Below are 18,494 nucleotides of genomic sequence, written 5' to 3' on the forward strand. Positions count from 1 at the left end.
CTGCCGCAGCTCTCCGCTGTGGCCTCCCCCCACCGTCCTGCTTCTCCCCGTAACTTCACCCACCGCCCCCTTAAGCTGGACCTTAGTTGCCCTGCTGATAATAGCCAGGGCCTCCCTCAGCGCCTGGGCATCTACCAAACCCCTCTTTTTTGTCCCTTACCCCACCATCCTGCCGCCGCAGCGTTGCTTCAAACTTGTGCACCGGCCTGCTACACCACTTAACAGCAAGCCCCCGAGCCACTTACTCCCTTAGCGTGCTGCCTGCCCAGGGGAAAAAAAGCTTCTTATCTGAAGCCCAGTAAAACCCCTAAAAAATAGGCCCTAAAAGTAGCCCCCACCCCATTTACGAATTAGCAGCAACTGGCTGCGCACTAAATTACTATTCCTGATTATCTCTCTATATGCTTTTTATTTTATTCTTATAGAACAACTTACTATTTTATTTTTATATTTCCCCTACCTGCCCTCACAAACCCCCCAAACCCGCTATATGCACCTTATTGCGGGAGGCAATATCGCACCAAGAAAGGGGGGCTGCCCCCTAGCAGCTGCCGTGCAACACCGGGCGTCAGCCCGCCACAATCTGACGGCTACACAGCTGTCGAACTAAACTCCTACCTGCCTCCCTCACTGCTCTCCCACATGGCCCAAATGTCCTCTAGCAGGGACACCTACACCTCAGCTTTGCCCATCCGATGCGGGGCAGGCTAGCCACGGGATCGATGGCGCCGCGCTGCTAAAGTAACACGCGCCGCTGCGGCTGCCTCACTACTCGCGGAGACGCCGCTCTGAAAATAGCACACGACCCTGCTTTTGCTGCCTCATTCCTTGTGGAGCTGCGACGTAGCCAGCAACATCCTGCAAAGACCGGTAAGCGTTGGGTGTGCTTTATTTACAGCACACCCGACTATACAGTAAAATCCAACAAAGACCTTTCTAGCAAATATGCCTACCTGCCCCAAACTACAGTCAGCTAGACCCCCGACTTGCCTCACCTCAGTAACCTGCCGCTAACCTAGGCCATGCAGGGAAGGCTCAGGAGCAGGCGACCTGGACAAACGCTTGTCCTCAACCGTTGCCTGCTCTTGAACCTTCCCTGCCCCCTTAAATACCCCTGGCGGTCCACTATGCGCAGATGCAGCGCCCAAAACAACCCGGGGGGCCCCCATTTTCAGCATGTCCTTTTAAAGAGACACGCAGTGCTTTAAGTGGGCCGATGCCTGCTGGGGCTGGGCCCCGGCAGTCTCCAAAAAGTGGGGCTGAGCCGGGGCTATGATGGGGCCCCCGGTCCCACCACAACATTGGCGGAATGCATTATCCCGTCGGAGAGATGCGCCTGCCATGAAGTCAGGCTAGCTGACAAAAGTGGCAGCCAACCACAGCGATGCTGTGCCTGGCTGCCACTTCCGTCAGTCATAGTAACTGCCTCTGGTGACCCCTCGCGCGAGGGGTCACCAGAAGCAGTTAATGTCCCTTTGTTTCCCCCAGGTCGCCGAGGCGTCTTTAACCCTCGGCGAACCTGGGGATTCCTCGCCATTTTTCGAGGTTTATAAAAAATGGCTTGAAAAGTACACAATTCAAGCCATCTTTTATAAAGCTTTGCCGATGGACAAGATGGCTTGAATTGTGTACTTTCAAAGCCATCTTTTATAAACCTGAAATGTTTAAAAAGATGGCCTGAAAAAAAGGCAAACCGTAAGGTATGCACACAAATATATATCAGTGGTCGAAGTGAGCGGGAGTGGTCGGGAGCGGTGCTCCTATACTTTTTAAAATTAACTTTTACAGCTCCTATACTTTTATTTTAAAAATGGTTTCGTTTTAAAATAAATGTGTAGGAGAAGTTGAAACCTTCACCTTCAGTGCACTGCACTGAACGTTCCCTTAAAAAAGCAGGTGCAAGTGTTTGGGGGGGGGGGTGTATTGTGTGTGGGAGGGGTTGTTCCAATGGGGTTTGTGGGGAGCAGGGGCAGGCCAGCAGGGAACATAGTTCCAGTACTTCTTTTTGTACACTTCGACCACTGATATATATACATGTTATATATTTGTGTGCAGACCTTACAATTTGCGTACTTTTTAGGCCACGCCCCTCCCACAAGCCACTCCCCCCAAATGAGGTCCCCCCTCGATTTCTTACCCCACTTATAGCCCTGGAGACACGCACTTGCATGTGCAAAGAAACACAGCAGATGCGTGTGTCTCTCATTAGAAGGCCCACGCAGGACAACAGACCTCGCCTTATGGCAGATGGGCTGCGGCGTGACTCTGGCGTGCAGCGTGACGCCTGCGTGCAGCGTTCGTGTGCCCGCATGTGCCTGGAAGTCGTGTGCCCGCATGTCTGTGAAAATCAGACTGTTTTTAGAATGAAGACACGAAGCACGTACAGTGAGTGATTAGAAATTAAGTCATGAGCATTTAAAAAGTACATGTCGCATCATAATCGTGGGTATTTCTGTATTGCAAATGTACGTGTCGTGTCGCGTTGGTCTCGCCGATCGTTCTGCAGGCGGCGCAAAGCAACCATATGGCGGCACAGTCTGAGCCTCCTTGGCGGCAAAAGCATCATGCAACTGCATCTTAGTGCGCATGTGCAGTGCACATGCCCGAGTGTTTGGGTTTTCACGGAAAAGTGCACTGCTTGCTGCAGCGCGTGCCTGCGTGGCATGCGAAGGTCCCGTGCCACTGTGGCCACCAACACAGCGGGGGAGCACGCCCTTCCTTTCTGCTGTGTCAGGCACAGACGGCGACGCAATACCGCCACGAAACCGCAGTCACCAAGCGCTATTATTCGGCAGGTATTATCGTTGGATATTGGACCGTATGTGGCTTGTGACCCCAGCCCAGATAAGAAAGGCATTGCACACAAGCGAGATTAGATGCAAAACGTTGTTTTATTGACCCGTTGCCACCCTTCAGCATGTGCGGTCTTTGCTGATGCCTGTGCTCATTATCAGTGTTCGTCCTCACTGCACTGCTTGCTGCACGCGCGTGTGCTCATTGGCAATGCCCCTGCTTCTCATTGAATTTGCCTCATTGACACATCTTCTCAGCACCAGTGGGTCCCCTGATTGCCAGTGCGTTTTCTCGTTACAAATGTGACTGCACATTTCACGAGCTTGCGTTCATTGTCGACGTCTCGCTCTTCCCCGGTGCTCCTGCTCACTGCCAGTGCTTCTGACACTCATTCAAAGTGACTCATTACTCTCCCCAGTGCTCCTGCTCACTGCCAGTGCTTCTGACACTCATAGAAAGTGACTCATTACTCTCCCCGGTGTTCCTGCTCACTGCCAGTGCTTCTGACACTCATTCAAAGTGACTCATTACTCTCCCCAGTGCTCCTGCTCACTGCCAGTGCTTCTGACACTCATTGAAAGTGACTCATTACTCTCCCCGGTGTTCCTGCTCACTGCTAGTGCTTCTGACACTCATTCAAAGTGACTCATTACTCTCCCCAGTGCTCCTGCTCACTGCCAGTGCTTCTGACACTCATTGAAAGTCACTCATTACTCTCCCCGGTGTTCCTGCTCACTGCCAGTGCTTCTGACACTCATTGGAAGTGACTCATTACTCTCCCCAGTGCCCCTGTTCACTGCCAGTGCTTCTGACACTCATAGAAAGTGACTCATTACTCTCCCCGGTGCTCATGCTCACTGCCAGTGCTTCTGACACTCCTTGCAAGTGACTCATTACTCTCCCCAGTACTCCTGCTCACTGCCAGTGCTTCTGACACTCATTGAAAGTCACTCATTACTCTCCGTCTCTCCCCAGTGTTCATGCTCACTGCCAGTGCTTCTGACACTCATTGAAAGTGACTCATTACTCTCCCCAGTGCCCCTGTTCACTGCCAGTGCTTCTGACACTCATAGAAAGTGACTCATTACTCTCCCCGGTGCTCATGCTCACTGCCAGTGCTTCTGACACTCATTGAAAGTCACCCATTACTCTCCCCAGTGCTCCTGCTCACTGCCAGTGCTTCTGACACTCATTTAAAGTGACTCATTACTCTCCCCAGTGCTCCTGCTCACTGCCAGTGCTTGTCACACTCATTGAAAGTCACTCATTGCTCGCACTTGTACTCACTGCCAGTTTGACTCCTCATTGACACTGCTTGTGCTCGTTTCCATTTATCTGAAAGGCCTGTGTGTAAAAAGCGGATTCCATTCCACTTCTGAGAACCGAAGCTATGAGCGTGATACTGCGGAGTCCAATGCCTGGCCCTTCAAAGCTGTCCCTGATTGGATGCTTGGCCCATCGACGCTCTGCCTGCTTCTATGCTTGGCCCATCAACGCTCTGCCTGCTTCTATGCTTGGCCCATCAAAGCTCTGCCTGCTTCTATGCTTGGCCCATCAAAGCTCTGCCTGCTGCTATGCTTGGCCCATTAAAGCTCAGCCTGCTCTATGCTTGGTCCATCAAAGCTCTGCCTGCTTCTATGCTTGGCCCATTAAAGCTCAGCCTGCTTCTATGCTTGGTCCATCAAAGCTGTACCTCCTCTATGCTTTGCCCATCCAAGTTCTGCCTGCTTCTACGCCTGACCCATCAAAGTTCTGCCTGCTTCTACGCCTGACCCATGAAAGCTCTGCCTGCTTCTACGCCTGGCCCATAAAAGCTCTGCCTGCTTCTATGCTTGGTCCAGCAACGCTCTGCCTGGTTCTATGCTTGGTCCATCAAAGTGGTGCCTGCGTCTATGCTTGGTCTATCAAAGCTCTGCCTGCTTCTATGCCTTGCCCATCAACACTCTGGCTGTGTCTATGCTTAGTCCATCATAGCTGTGCCTGCTTTTATGCTTGACCCATCAAAGCTCTGCCTGCTTCTATGCTTGACCCATCAAATCTATGCCTGCTTCTATGCTTTATCCATCAAAGCTCTGCCTGCTTCTATTCTTGGTCCAGCAAAGCTCTGCTTGGTCCATCAACGCTGTGCCTGATTGTATGCTTGGTCCATCAAAGCTCTGCCTGCTTCTCTGCTTTGCCCCATCGAAGCACTGCCTGCTTCTATGCCAAGTCCATCAAAGCTGCGTCTTCTACTATGCTTGGTTCATCAAAGCTGTGCCTGAGTGTATGATTGGCCCATCAAAGCTCTGCCTGCTTCTATGCTTAGTTCATCAATGCTCTGCCTGCTTCTTTGCTTGGCTCATCAAAGCTCTGCCTGCTTCTATGCTTGGTTAATCAAAGCTGTGCCTAATTGTGTGCTTGGCCCATCAAAGTTGTGCCTGACTGTATGCTTGGCCTATCAAAGCTCAGTCTGCTTCTATGCCTTGCCTATCAAAGCCATGTCTGCTTCTATGCCTTGCCCATCAACACTCTGCCTGCTTCCATCAAAGCTCTTCCTGCTTCTATGCTTAGTCCATCAAAGCTGTGCTTGCTTCTATGCTTAGTACATCAAAGCTGTGCCTGCTTCTATGATTTGCCCCTCGAAGCTCTGCCTGCTTCTTTGCTTGGTCCATTAAAGCTGTCCCTGAGTGTATTATTGGCCCATATAAGCTCTGCCTGCTTCTATGCTTTGCCCATCAAAGCTCCGCCTGCTTCTATGCTTTGTCCATCAACGCTCTGCCTGCTTCTTTGCTTGGTCCATCAAAGCTGTGCCTAATTGTATGCTTGGCCCATCCAAGCTCTGCCTGCTTCTATGCCTTGCCCATCAAAGCGCTGCCTGCTTCTATGCATAGTCCATCAAAGCTGTGCCTGCTTCTATGCTTTGCCCCTCAAAGCTGTGCCTGATTGTATACCTGGCCCATCAAATCTCTGCCTGCTTCTATGCTTGGCCCTTCAAAGCTCTGCCTACTTCTATACTTAGTACATCAAAGCTGTGCCTGCTTCATTGCTTGGCCCTCAAAGGTGTGCCTGCTTCTGTGCTTGGTCCATCAAAGCTGTGCCTGCTTCTATGCTTGGTCCATGAAAGCAGTGCCTGATTCGTATGCTTGGTCCATCAATGCTCTGCCTGCTTCTATGCTTTGCCCCTCGAAGCTCTGCTTGCTTCTATGCTTAGTCCATCAAAGCTGTGTCTGTTTCTATGCCTGGTCTATCAAAGCTGTGCCTGACTGTATGCTTGGCCCATCAACACTTTGCCTGCTTCTATGCCTTTCCCATCAAAGCTCTGTCTGCTTCAATGCCTTGCCCATCAAAGCTCTGCCTGCTTCTATGCCTTGCCCATCAAAGTTCTGCCCGCTTCTTTGCTTAGTCCATGAAAGCTGTGCCTGCTTTTATTCTTGGCCCATCAAAGCTGTGCCTGATTGTAAGCCTGGCCCATCAAATCTCTCTGCCTGCTACTATGTTTGGCCCATTAAGTTGTGCTGCTTCTAAGCGTGGCCCTTTAAAGCTCTGCCTGCTTCTATGCTTAGTCCATCAAAGCTGTGCCTGCTGCTATGCCTGGCCCTTCTAAGCTCTGTCTGCTTCTTTGCTTGGCCCATAAAAGCAGTCCCTGCTTCTATGCTTGGCCACTCAAAGCTCTGCCAGCTTGCATGCTTTGCCCCTCAAAACTCTGCCTGCATCTATGCTTAGTCCATCAAATCTGTGCCTGCTTCTATCCTTGGCAACTCAAAGCTCTGCCTGCTTCTATGCTTGGCCCCTCAAAGCTGTGCCTGAATGTATGCGTGGCCCTTCTAAGCTCTGTTACTTCGATTGGATCATACAAGCTCTGCCTGCTTCTTTGCTTGGATCATTAAAGCTGTGCCTGCTTGTATGCTTAGTCCATCAAAGCTTTGCCTGCTTCTATGCTTGGCCCTTCAAAGCGCTTGCTGCTTCTTTGATTGGCCTATCAAAGCAGTGCCTGCTTCAATGCTTGGCCCCTCAAAGCTCTGCCTTTTTCTATGCTTGGCACCTCAAAGCTCTGCTTGCTTCTATGCGTAGTCCTTCAAAGCTACTGCCTGCTTCTATGCTTAGTCCATCAAAACTGTGCCTGCTTCTATGCTTATTCCATCAAAGCTGCGCTTACGTATAGGCTTGACCCATCAATACTCTGCGTGATTCTATGCTCTGCTTGATTCTATGCCTAGCCCATCAAAGTCCTCACTGCTTCTGTACTTGACCCATCAAAGCTCGACGTGCTTCTATGCCTGGTCCATCAAAGATCTGCCTGCTTCTATGCTTGGGCCCTCGAAGCTGTGCCTGATTGGATGATTGGCCCATCAACAGTGTCCATGCTACTGTGTTTATCTCTGCAAAGCTGTGCCTGCTTCTATGCCTGGCACATCAAAGCTCTGCCTGCCTCTATGCCTGGCACATCAAAGCTCTGCTTGATTGCATACTTTATCCATAAACACTCTCCCTGCTACTGTGCTTGGTCCCTCAAAGCTGTGCCTGCTTCTATGCTTGGCCCCTCCAAGCTGTGCCTGATTGTATGCCCGGTCCATCAACACTCTCCCTGCTGCCCCTCAAAGCTATGCCTGATTGTATGTATGGGCCGTCAACACTCTCCCGACTTCTATGCTTGGCCACTCATAGCTGTGCCTGCTTCTATGCTTGGTCCATCAAAGCTGTGCTTGATTGTATGCCTGGGTCATCAACACTCTTCCTGCTACTGTGCTTGGCCCCTCAAAGCTGTGCCTGATTGTATGCATGGGCCATCAACCCTCTCACTGCTTCTATGCTTAGCCCCTCAAAGCTGTGCCTGAGTGCATGCTTGGCCCCTCCAAGCTGTGCCCGATTGTCTGCTTGGCCCCTTAAAGTTCTGCTTGATTGCATGCTTTGCCCTTAAACACTCTCCCTTCTACAGTGCTTGGCCCCTCAAAGCTGCACCTGCTTCTATGCTTGCCACCTCAAAGCTGTGACTGATTGTATGCCTGGGCCATCAACACTCTCCCTGCTTCTCTGCTTGGCCCCTTAAAGCTGTGTCTGCTTCTATGCTTGGCCCATCAAAGCTGTGCCTGATTGTATGCCTGGTCCATCAAAGGGCTCCCTGCTTCTATGCTTGGCTCCTCAAAACTGTGCCTGCTTCTACGCTTAGTCCTTCAAAGCTGTGCCTGATTGCATGCCTGGGCCATCAACACACCGCCTGCTTCTGTGCCTGGACCATCAAAGCTGTGCCTGCTTCTACGCTTGGCCCTTCAGAGCTGTGCCTGATTGCATGCATAGCCCAGAAATACGCACTTCTGTCACACGATGGGATTTGATTCTCACTGGAAATAACTGTATACAAACGTTTTTCATTCCCCCCGATCTGCAGCCAATGCGCCTTTGAGAGCAGAACTTTGCATGCATGGAAACGATTACCCCGAAGTCTCTTTTTGCTGCTCAAAGCTGCAGTTTAGCCGAGAGCTGTATGCCTTCTCGAGGGTGCCAAAGGGCATTTCCAGTAAGCCTTCCCCTGCGCCCATGGGCTATGAAAGTGCCACGGCATGGGTGCCAACACAGAGGGCGACCATCCGCACGACTGGCAGTGGACACATGCTCGTAGCTCAGTGGGAATGTCATATCAAAGGGGGATGGGGGGCCTGACTCTGGAGGGTGAGTGTGGGCTATCAAAATACAGTATAGAGTAAACGGCTACCCCTTTCATAGACGCACGGGAGGTGCACCTAAACTACAGTATCGCTAGATCTCCATATACTGGCACAGGGATCACACGAGGAGGCGATAGCGTAAAACAACGTTTAATTGTTATCTAGAAAATATTGTAAAAATAGGCAGGAGCCTATATAACACACAGGCCCTCATTAGGACTCCGGCGGAAAACCATGGTGCTATTAGCACCATGGTCGATGCCGGAGCCCGCCATGGCGGAAAGGGGAATTACCACCCCATTCCAAGGTTGGCAGGGCGGTAATTCCCCATGTCACCATGGCCCTTCCCCATTCCCATTTTTGCCACATAGGGCATAATGGGAATGGGGCGCAACTTGAGAGTCCCTTTGCGGGCCCCTACTTTAACGGCTGGTCTAGACCAGCCGTTAAGGGCGGGTCCCGCAAAGGGACCTCGTAGTAAGGCGTTAATAATAATTTAGCATTTATATAGCGCTACAAACCCTCAGGTATCTGAGAGCTGCTTATTATTACCCACCATGTGTGGTGCTCATTTATTGACCTCGGAAGGATGAAAGGCTGAGTTTGGCCCCGCCGGGATTCGAACCTGCATCTGGCACGGATGTCAAAGGGAGCACTCTACTCGCTGTGCCACTTAACCGGCATTAAGGGTTTAACGCCAGGGTCCTAACGAGGGCCACAGAGTGTAGAATACAGAATACAAGTGGAACCAAAAAGAAACATTTATAAGTAAAGGACAAGAAAATACAATTTCATGTACTGCTGTACAAGTAGTAGTACGTAATCATTGTCAATCGCAGCTCAGTGGGTACACCTTTTTTCCAGGGGCAATTCATTTCATGGCCACAAGAACCACATACATTGCACTCAGAGACCGAGGGTCTAGGTTTGGCCAGTCCTGGCAGGGCTTCAGTTAAAACCCTTGAAGTTTGCGAGTTTGTTCTCAGTCGGAAGAGCTCCTGCGTAGCACAATGGATGCTGCGGGGAGATAATGTCCTTGCCATCTTCAGTCAGTGTATGAACAAGTGACGGGGCATTGGAGGTGGCAGGTAACGAGGCCGTGATTAATCCCCTTTGGCTTGTTTTGAAGATCTTGTAATTGTGAAATATTGTACGGGGAGAGGGAGAGGCCTCTGTGTACTGGCAGGACGCTGCTAAAAATAAAATGGAAGGACACAAGGTTGCACCACCCCCTACTGGGAGGAAGCTCATTCTGGAACTGCTATGCAAAGCTTTACCTCTCTGAGGCTGGAAGTGGTTATCTTTTATTGAGATGGGGTCACACCGGGCAAGCTTTACCCATCTCTGATAGCATAGAGCTGATCTCTGCAACCTGTGGCTACCCTGGTGTTTTGGACTACAACTCCCATGGACCCTTGCCATTGTCAATGCTGGCTAGGGCTGTTGGGTGTTGCAGTCCAAATCATCCAAAGGATGTAGAATACTAACATAGGGCCATTGACAAGTGCAGAACTTTTCCAACCTTTATTTATATTTTTCTTAATTAATCACAATTCACAATACAGCGGATACTTCTAGTCTCCAGTCAGCAGTACAACAAATCATTAAACAACAATTTCATCAAACAGAAAGAATAACAACAAAGTGCCACCCGTGCCAGTGCGAAACAGCGCGTCACAGCTAAAGCATCAACTTCGTAGTAACTCGAAGTGCCGAAAGATCTTCGCTTTGTGGGTAACATGTTCTTTAGAGCCCAAGAACCGACCAATGGAGAACCAGGCCACGTAGAAGGATTGGTATGAGTCGGTAAGAATCGCAGTTATTTTTTCCATTGCTAACAGCATCCAAACTCTAACCCACCATTGCCCGACTACCGGGCCTTCCTGAAGATCCCATGAGAACGCTAGTGTTAATTTAGCAGCTATTAATATTTGTGTTATCACCCGGGCTGTTTGGCCTCTTAGGAGATACACGGTATATACTGCTGAATTCCCCGAAACTATTGCTCTCAGGTCCAAATGGAGCTCAATCCCCGTAAGGTCTCTAATATGCGAGAGGATATCCTTCCAAAACAGTTAAGAGCAGGGGAAGTCCACCATAGGTGTCCCACTGTTCCTCAATCCCACATCCCCTCCAGCATCTGTCCGAGTACCCCAGATTAATTTCACGCAGCTGGCTTGGCGACGTATAACACCTGCACAGAATCCTCTACCCACATTCCTTCATTGCCGTGCATCGTGATGCTTTATGGCCCCTTCCCGAATGGCAGACAAGGACTCTGGCTGGATATCCACTCCCATATTCTGTCTGCCATTTCAACATATAGGGTAGGGTATCCGAGTCATCCGTCGGGTCAAGAAGCCTACAGAAGGTGGACGTACGCTTTGAGTTAAGGCCATCTTCCAGTGTCAGTTCAATCCCTTTAGGTTCCCTTGTTCCTCTGTCTTTGATTTCCCTGTTTGTGACCCAGTGGCGGATTTGGCTATATCGGATTCTTTCCCCCTCCTCGAGTGCAAATCTGGTCTTACAATCTTCAATGGTCAACGGCCAAGAACCCCCATACATGTGGCCCAGGTGCAGTTTCCTCATGGATTACCACTTTGCAAAGGGTCTGCTCGCCATCCTTGGGTCAAATTGGGATTTGTTGGTCCAGTCCCAATCCCACCGGGATTCCCAACATACGGAGCCCCATGTCCCAGTAAGCCAAGGAGAGCTTGGTTGTTTGTAGCAGTTTGCCCCCTTCCTGTTATACCCTGGGGGTGAAGAACAGAGTGTCCGCTAAAGCTAGTGTTGTGACCCCCCTGCTCCAAGGCTACCCACATCTTCCCAGTATCCACTTTCAAGTCACATATGACACCAATTTGGGCCGCTTCAAGAGATCTTCTGAGTGAGGGAACCCCCAATACCCCCTGCAATAATGAGCGTATCAATGTTTTCCTTCCCACCCGGGGCGTCTTCCCTCCCCAGATAAACTTGAGCAACTTTCCCTGCAATTGGGAAATTGGTTTTGCTAGAATCCTGACCGGATGGGCAAGAAACACATATAACAGCTTAGGGATGACGGACATCTTAACTGCTGCTATCCAACCCAACAAAGAGATTTGCTGGTGTCCCCACCTTCCCAGGTCCTCCTCACATTCCCTAAGTATACTCGGGACATTTGCCTTATAAACCATGTCGGGCCGCAAGGTTATGGAAACCCAGAAATATTTGATCTTGTCCGATACCCATTGAAGGGGCAATGAGGGAAGCATGTCTTCCGGCACTCTGTCCGTCTCCCCAATAGTCATGCCCATGGACTTCTCGTAGTTTTTTGTGACCCCGAGCAGTCCCAATCCGTTTAATAGCCTCAAGCCCTCGGGGGACCGACTGCACTGGCTCAGCTAAGTATAACATTACATTGTCAGTATATAGCGCGATTTCGTGCTGGTCAGCCCCAGACTTGATACCTGAGATATTCCGATCCTCCTGCACTGATTGAGCGAGAAGTTCCATGGCTAGGGCGAAAAATAATGGGGACAAAGGGCATCCCTGTCTGGTTGCTTGTTTTATGGCAATGGGACTAGTGTATGCATTGTTTACCCTTGTCCGTGTGGAGGGGGCTGTTAAGCTGGCAAACACCCACTTGAAAAATTGAGGCCCGAACCCATAGTTGCTCAGGACCTCCCTCAAATAGGTAAATAAACATAAAGGGTACCTGGTATAAATCTATGGTCCTCCAGGTGAATGTATACGTAAATAACAAAAATGACCAATAGATAAATGATGACAGGATAGCATATGTATACATATATATATTGAAAAGCTTTTTACCAATACAAATATTCATCTAATTTCATTAGCCAATTAAAAATAAATCATTGAACATGATCACAGACCCAAATTATATACTTCTTTTCCATTCAACCTTTATTAAAAAACTCCTATGTACCATACTCATAACAACATTTATACATTGATGTAGGTGTCTATTTTACCCATAATCAAATTACACAACACATTTCCTAAATTAAACTTGTGTATTTCACTGATATATCCCCTCTATCTCTATATATGGGATGGTTGTTTGTCGACACGTGTTTTGGTTGTATTTCAGTGGGTACAGAACATCTTGCTCCGATTTTTCAGCCAACCTTCCTCAGGACGGAGAATAACGAATAGGTGTAATTTCCTCTATAAAGAATGGAATAGGCCTTGTGATCTACAAATATAATGAAACTAATTACATTATTTTCAAGGGTATCCATGTCATCTCGAATTTGTTTACAATCAATGTAGGATAAGGTAATAAAATAAATTGTTACCCGATCTGGCTCACCTAAGGTGACATTTCCAGTAGTGATTCAGCAGTTAGTGAATGTAGTTGATAGGTTGTATCCCATGGACGCGGTACATTGTACCAGTCCTACACAGTAGGAAGAAACAAACAAAACACAATGGCCCTCATTACGATACTGGCGCTAAACCATGGCGCTATTAGCACCATGGTTGGTGCCGGTATCGTAACGAGTCCGCCAATGTTCAATGGGGAATTACCACCCCATTCCAAGGTTGGCGGGTGGTAATTCCCCATTTAACATTGGCCCTTCCCCATTCTCATTTTTGACCCATAGGGCTCAATGGGACTGAGGAAGGCGCTAAGTACGGTACCGCAAATTGCGGTACTGTACTTAGCACCAAGGTCCCTTTGCGGGTCCCTACTTTAACGGCTGGTCCAGACCAGCCGTTCATGTCGGGTCCCGCAAAGGGACCTAGTAGTAAGGCGCTAATGGGTTAACGGCGCCGCATCCTTTTACGGCGCCGTTAACGTATTAGCGCCAGGGTTGTAATGAGGCCCTATGGCCTGTTTTTAACTGTTTTTACCATCTGATTGCATATTCAGTTTTAGCTACCTAATTTATACGTATTTTTTTTACAAGATAGCTACTTACTAATACAGAGTGGTTCGCTGTATCAGATGTTGGGTATAGAATTACCGCTCCTAGAGTCTGTGTCTTCTTTTCTTGTCACAGCCAAAATCTCATTGCAACTTAGATGTAGCCGCGATAAAACCTGCAGGTGATGAATTCTTACCCTAGTAAGACAGGAACACCCCACATAAGTACATAGTCATAGCTGTAGTCTTAACTATGAGCTTGTCTGAATCAGGTCACGTACCTTTAAAATGCCCCAGCCCGACTTACTTGATAAGAATTCCCAAGTAGTCTCACATCCGAAGTGGAAGATGGAGTTTGTATCTTTTCAGCAGAGACGCACTGGTATCTATGTTTCTATGTGGATGCCGAACTTCGCGTAGCCTCCCCGTGGCCCACTCTGAACTTTTTTTGCAAAGTTTGGTGATGTTTGGTCCAGGGGGGGCAAAGTTATAGGGGGGGTCAAATTATGGACATTGCACATTGTCGCCGTCCCTAAGGTCCCACTACATTTCCTCCTATTGAATACATTTTTTACTGAAAGTGTTATGTAGTACAACTGTGGTTTATCCAAAGGTTGAGTATTCAAACATCTTTTAATTAATATTTCCTCCTCAGATACTTTCTTCCCTATTGTGATTGTCATGGATTACAGATGCCAAGTGACGGGTTCTTTAACCGTGAAATGCAACTGTTTATAACCGGCTGTCTCAGCATCATAATTCACTGGAGTGATTGTGTGGGCCCTTTGTGTCCTTACGCTGCTGTCACTATAAGAAGTAACATTCCATCCTTTCTGGTGCTGTAGATCACAGCGGTTGATGTCGTCTTGCACATCAATGTGGGAGGAAAATGATTATTGTGGCGGCAACGCTTACTTTCTGTGTGTGGAAAAAAACAACGTGACCTTTAACATTGGGCCTCATTCCGAGTACGGTGCTAACCAATGGCACTATTAACGCCTTGGTTGACGCCGTACCCGGACCGGCAGCGCCTTGGTGGATGGCGGAATTACCGCCCCATTCCAAGGTCGGCGGGGCGGTAATTCCCCATTCACCAAGGCTCTTCCCCATTCCCAAATGAGCCCCCATAGGGCTCAATGGGAATGGGGAAGATGCAAATAACGGTGACCGTTCATTACGGTCACTGTTATTGGCTTGGAGGCCCCTTTGCGCCCTCGACTTTAACACCTGCTCAAAGCAGGCGTTAAGGGCGAGGGCGCAAAGGGAACTCAGAGTATGGTGGTAAGGGATTACCGCCACCGGTCTCATTACCGGTGGCCGCTATCCCTTACCGCCATACTCGGAATGAGGCCCATTGTCATTGTCGACCAAAGAGACAAACTTAATACTTCTATGGAAAAGTGAATAGTGCAATCTTTTCGCACAGTTCATTGTGAAATAAAACTACTTTACTACTTGCATAGGGCGATGATTCCGCTCACTTTATTGTGAAATAAAACTACTGGGCACATTTTTAAATGTTAGTCTTTTCTTTACAAATGTACTCTCTGTTTGCCCAATGTGGCATGCTACATTGCAGGTCGTAATGTGTTCTTTTGTAGGTGCTACATCACGGCACGTATGTCCATATGGACGTATTTGTTTAAGCTGCCAAGGAACATTATGGAGAAAGGTACTCCATACCACTTGCATTGGATACGGGAAGGTCTAGCCCATCTCATATGCATTAGTGCCGTCAAGCCAATTTCTGTCAACATCAGCCCAATTTCTGTCACCCATATGCCCTATGCACAGAAATGTTTGTACAATAATATATGGTTACACCCTCCCAATACACATATCTTCACACCTTTCCACCTGTGTCACTTACAAAATTTTGTTTCGAAAGGTGAGTGGTAATGGTGTTGCATCCAGTATTTCTGACATTGCGCTTCGCATCACAGAGTTTGTTTGGCATTTTATGTCAACGTAAGTACACTACTCCTTTGCTGTTTTTAAGCACATTTTTACAGAAAAAAATTAGTACATGTACAACACATGTATGTAAAGGTCTATGACAATGACTGAAAAGCTTTGTGTTGTGCATGTGATAGTCTTTTCATATTTAACGGTACAGCTTCCATCTCTGAGGGGTAGCCTCTATGTATGGGTAGTGCCCACAATGTCGGGGATATGGCTACTGGCCTTTACTGCAAGGGAGAAAATATTGCATTGAGGTCGCCATGTCCACCAGGGACTGCCTTTCTGGTAAAAGTCTTGCTCATAACCACATATTTATCAAGGAACACAAATGTGGTGCTGCCATAATGGTAACACAGTTTCTTTTTTGCTTTCTGCAGCCTGCAATGGAAAGCGAAGAAGGCTTTCTATACAATGCCTGTCTTCCCTTTGTATGGTGGCCATCTTGAAAAAGGATTTGTTTTCTTCAGCCGGGAACGCCCGAGGTGTTCCGGTTGAAGACAAAAAATCCTCTTTCTTGGGATGACGAATTACTGCTGTAAAATCTCGATTGCCAATAGCATTCATCCCCCACTCTTTGAGGAGTAATGGTTGTGAATGATCCAGAAACGTCGGTATGCACTCTTGCTTATATTGTGTTGCACACTTGCATTGTGGAGTTCTGCGGTGGAAATTTCGCAGTTAGAAGTTCTTACAACAATACCCAATGTACTTTTGCACTATCAACCAGTTACACATGTCATTGTGAAGTGTGTATGACTGTTCAAACACGCCCCCATGCTATACGTCAGCATATGATAATGTGGAATTCTTCGAAAGGCGGGCAGTTACTTCAAATGTTCCTTTACAGTCGTATGCTTACGTGTTACTATTAGAACCCTGATAAATGTAGTCAAACATTTTTGTTAAAGTAATGTTATGATGCATGTATATTACTAAAAACCTATGGCATTCAGTTAAAATAAGTTTGTTACAGGGAGGTTATGGTTACGTTGCCCTCCCAAAAACCTGTAAAAGTCACTACAAAAAAAACTTTGTTGAGGGGAGGTTAGGGTTAAGTTGCCCTACGAAAAACCTGTGCACTTCACTGAAGAAAAATGTTCGCCCTCCCGATTGTGGTTCAAATTAAAAACGAAAAACCCCTGAAATTCGCCAGTTATGGCAGACTGAGCCCCCTTACTTGCCATCGCCACTGTGCACTGCTAAGACTAACAGCCAGAACATGAAAGATGTCATCTCTAATGTCACTGATTATATCACTGACGACATCACATGTTTAGCCTATTTGTTTACGTTGCCTGCCATATATATATATGTACATTCATTAAAAAAAAAACTTTGTTAAAGGGATGTTATACTTCACAGTGAAACCAAGAAACACTGCACATTTCCCCATTATGGTAAGCTAAGCAACTATAACTGCCCGCACAACTGTGCACTGCTTAGACTAACACCCAGGACAAGAAAGATGACATCACAAATGTCATTGATGACATCACTGATGACATCACACGTGCAGCCCCTTCGTTTTTGTTCACAGTCATATCTAGGCCAGGTAGGTGTATTTACTGACAGTCAGAAAGTTATCTTTGAAAAGGTATTACATTTATAGATATTGCTATTCTCACATGTTCTTACACTACTTTCCTTAGAATTTAATTGCATCTTATGATGTACATATATAGGGGAAGAAGCAGGCCTGAAGCACAGCAATAATTTTTGTACATGACTACAATCATGTACATTATACACAGTTGCTAATGATACTGCCTCTTGTATACTTACTTTACACTCCATATATAAGCCCCATATTTGTATGCACTGCAGTGTATTTATGTTTTGTGTGTATTACTACAAATATGTATTGAGTGATGCCTTATTAACAACTGAGCACATGTTTCAGAGGCCACAAAAGTCTGGTACAGAAGCATTCATCATTTTATAGCACAACTTTGGAAAGTAGAAATATAGCACCTCTGCAGTGTATGCTGCAGCCAATACCTACGTTTCTGTATGAGTAGGTTCCTGTACTAGAAAGAATACTGCAATGGAATTTTCTTTAGAACACTACATTGCGTGCTGAAGTATGACGTTTATTACACAAGTCCCGATAATCCCTGATACGTTTTTAACAAACTTACATTCTCAACTCCATGTCTGAAAATTAAAAGCACATGTGATGTCATCAGTGATGTCATCAATGACATTTGTGATGTCATCTTCCTTGTCCTGGGTGTTAGTGTTAGCAGTGCACAGTGGTGTGAGCAGTTATGGTTGCTTAGCTTACCATAATGGGGGAATGTGCAGTGTTTTTTGGTTTCACTGTGAAGTATAACATCCCTTTAACAAAGTTTGTTTACTGAATGTAAATATATATATATATGGCAGGCATCAGAGGACAGCTTTCATGTTCTGAGTGTTAGTGTTAGTGTTAGTAGTGCACAGTGGTGATGGCAAGTAAGGGGGTTCAGTCTGCCATAACTGGCGAATTTCAGGGGTTTTTCGTTTTTAATTTGAATCACAATGGGGAGGGCGAACATTTTTGTTTGTGTAGTGCACAGGTTTTTCGTAGGGCAACTTAACCAAAACGTCCCCTCAACAAAGTATTTTTTTTGTAGTGTATATATTTATATGCTATCCTGTCATCATTTATCTCCCTCAAATAGGGCCAGGCCAGGCTATCAAAGGCCTTATTTGCGTCTAGGGATAGCACTACTGCATTTTGCTTAGTACGTTCCCCCAGGTCATTCAGGTTCACCGTCCGATGGATGTTGTCAAACGCTGACCTCCTGTTTATAAAGCCCCTCTGGTCCGAACTAATTAATGTGGGAAAAATGGCTGTTAACCTATTGGCCAATAATTTTGTGTAGATCTTCGTGTCACAGTTAAGTAGCACGATAGGATGATAGGACGTACACTCTGCCGGGTCTATCCCTGGTTTCAAGATTAGCATAGCCCAAGATTCATCCACTGCACCCGACACCCACCACGTTACCCCAAAAAGAGTAAATAGTTTCATTGGGGACCAGTTGGGCTCGAAAACATTTATAAAAGGTGTTGGAGAACCCCTCAGTACTCAGGGCTTTTTCATTCGGGAGGGTTTTGATAACAGTATCCACTTCTTGAGCAGTAATCGGACGCTCAAGCGCAGTCTTGTCTGCCTCCAATAATTTGGGAAATCAGAGTTTACTCAAGAAAGACCCGGCAGCTTCCAACCCAGAGTC

This window comes from Ambystoma mexicanum, chromosome 11 (assembly GCF_040938575.1).
Source record: "Ambystoma mexicanum isolate Mex_15411 chromosome 11, UKY_AmexF1_1, whole genome shotgun sequence".
Lineage (NCBI taxonomy): Eukaryota > Metazoa > Chordata > Amphibia > Caudata > Ambystomatidae > Ambystoma > Ambystoma mexicanum.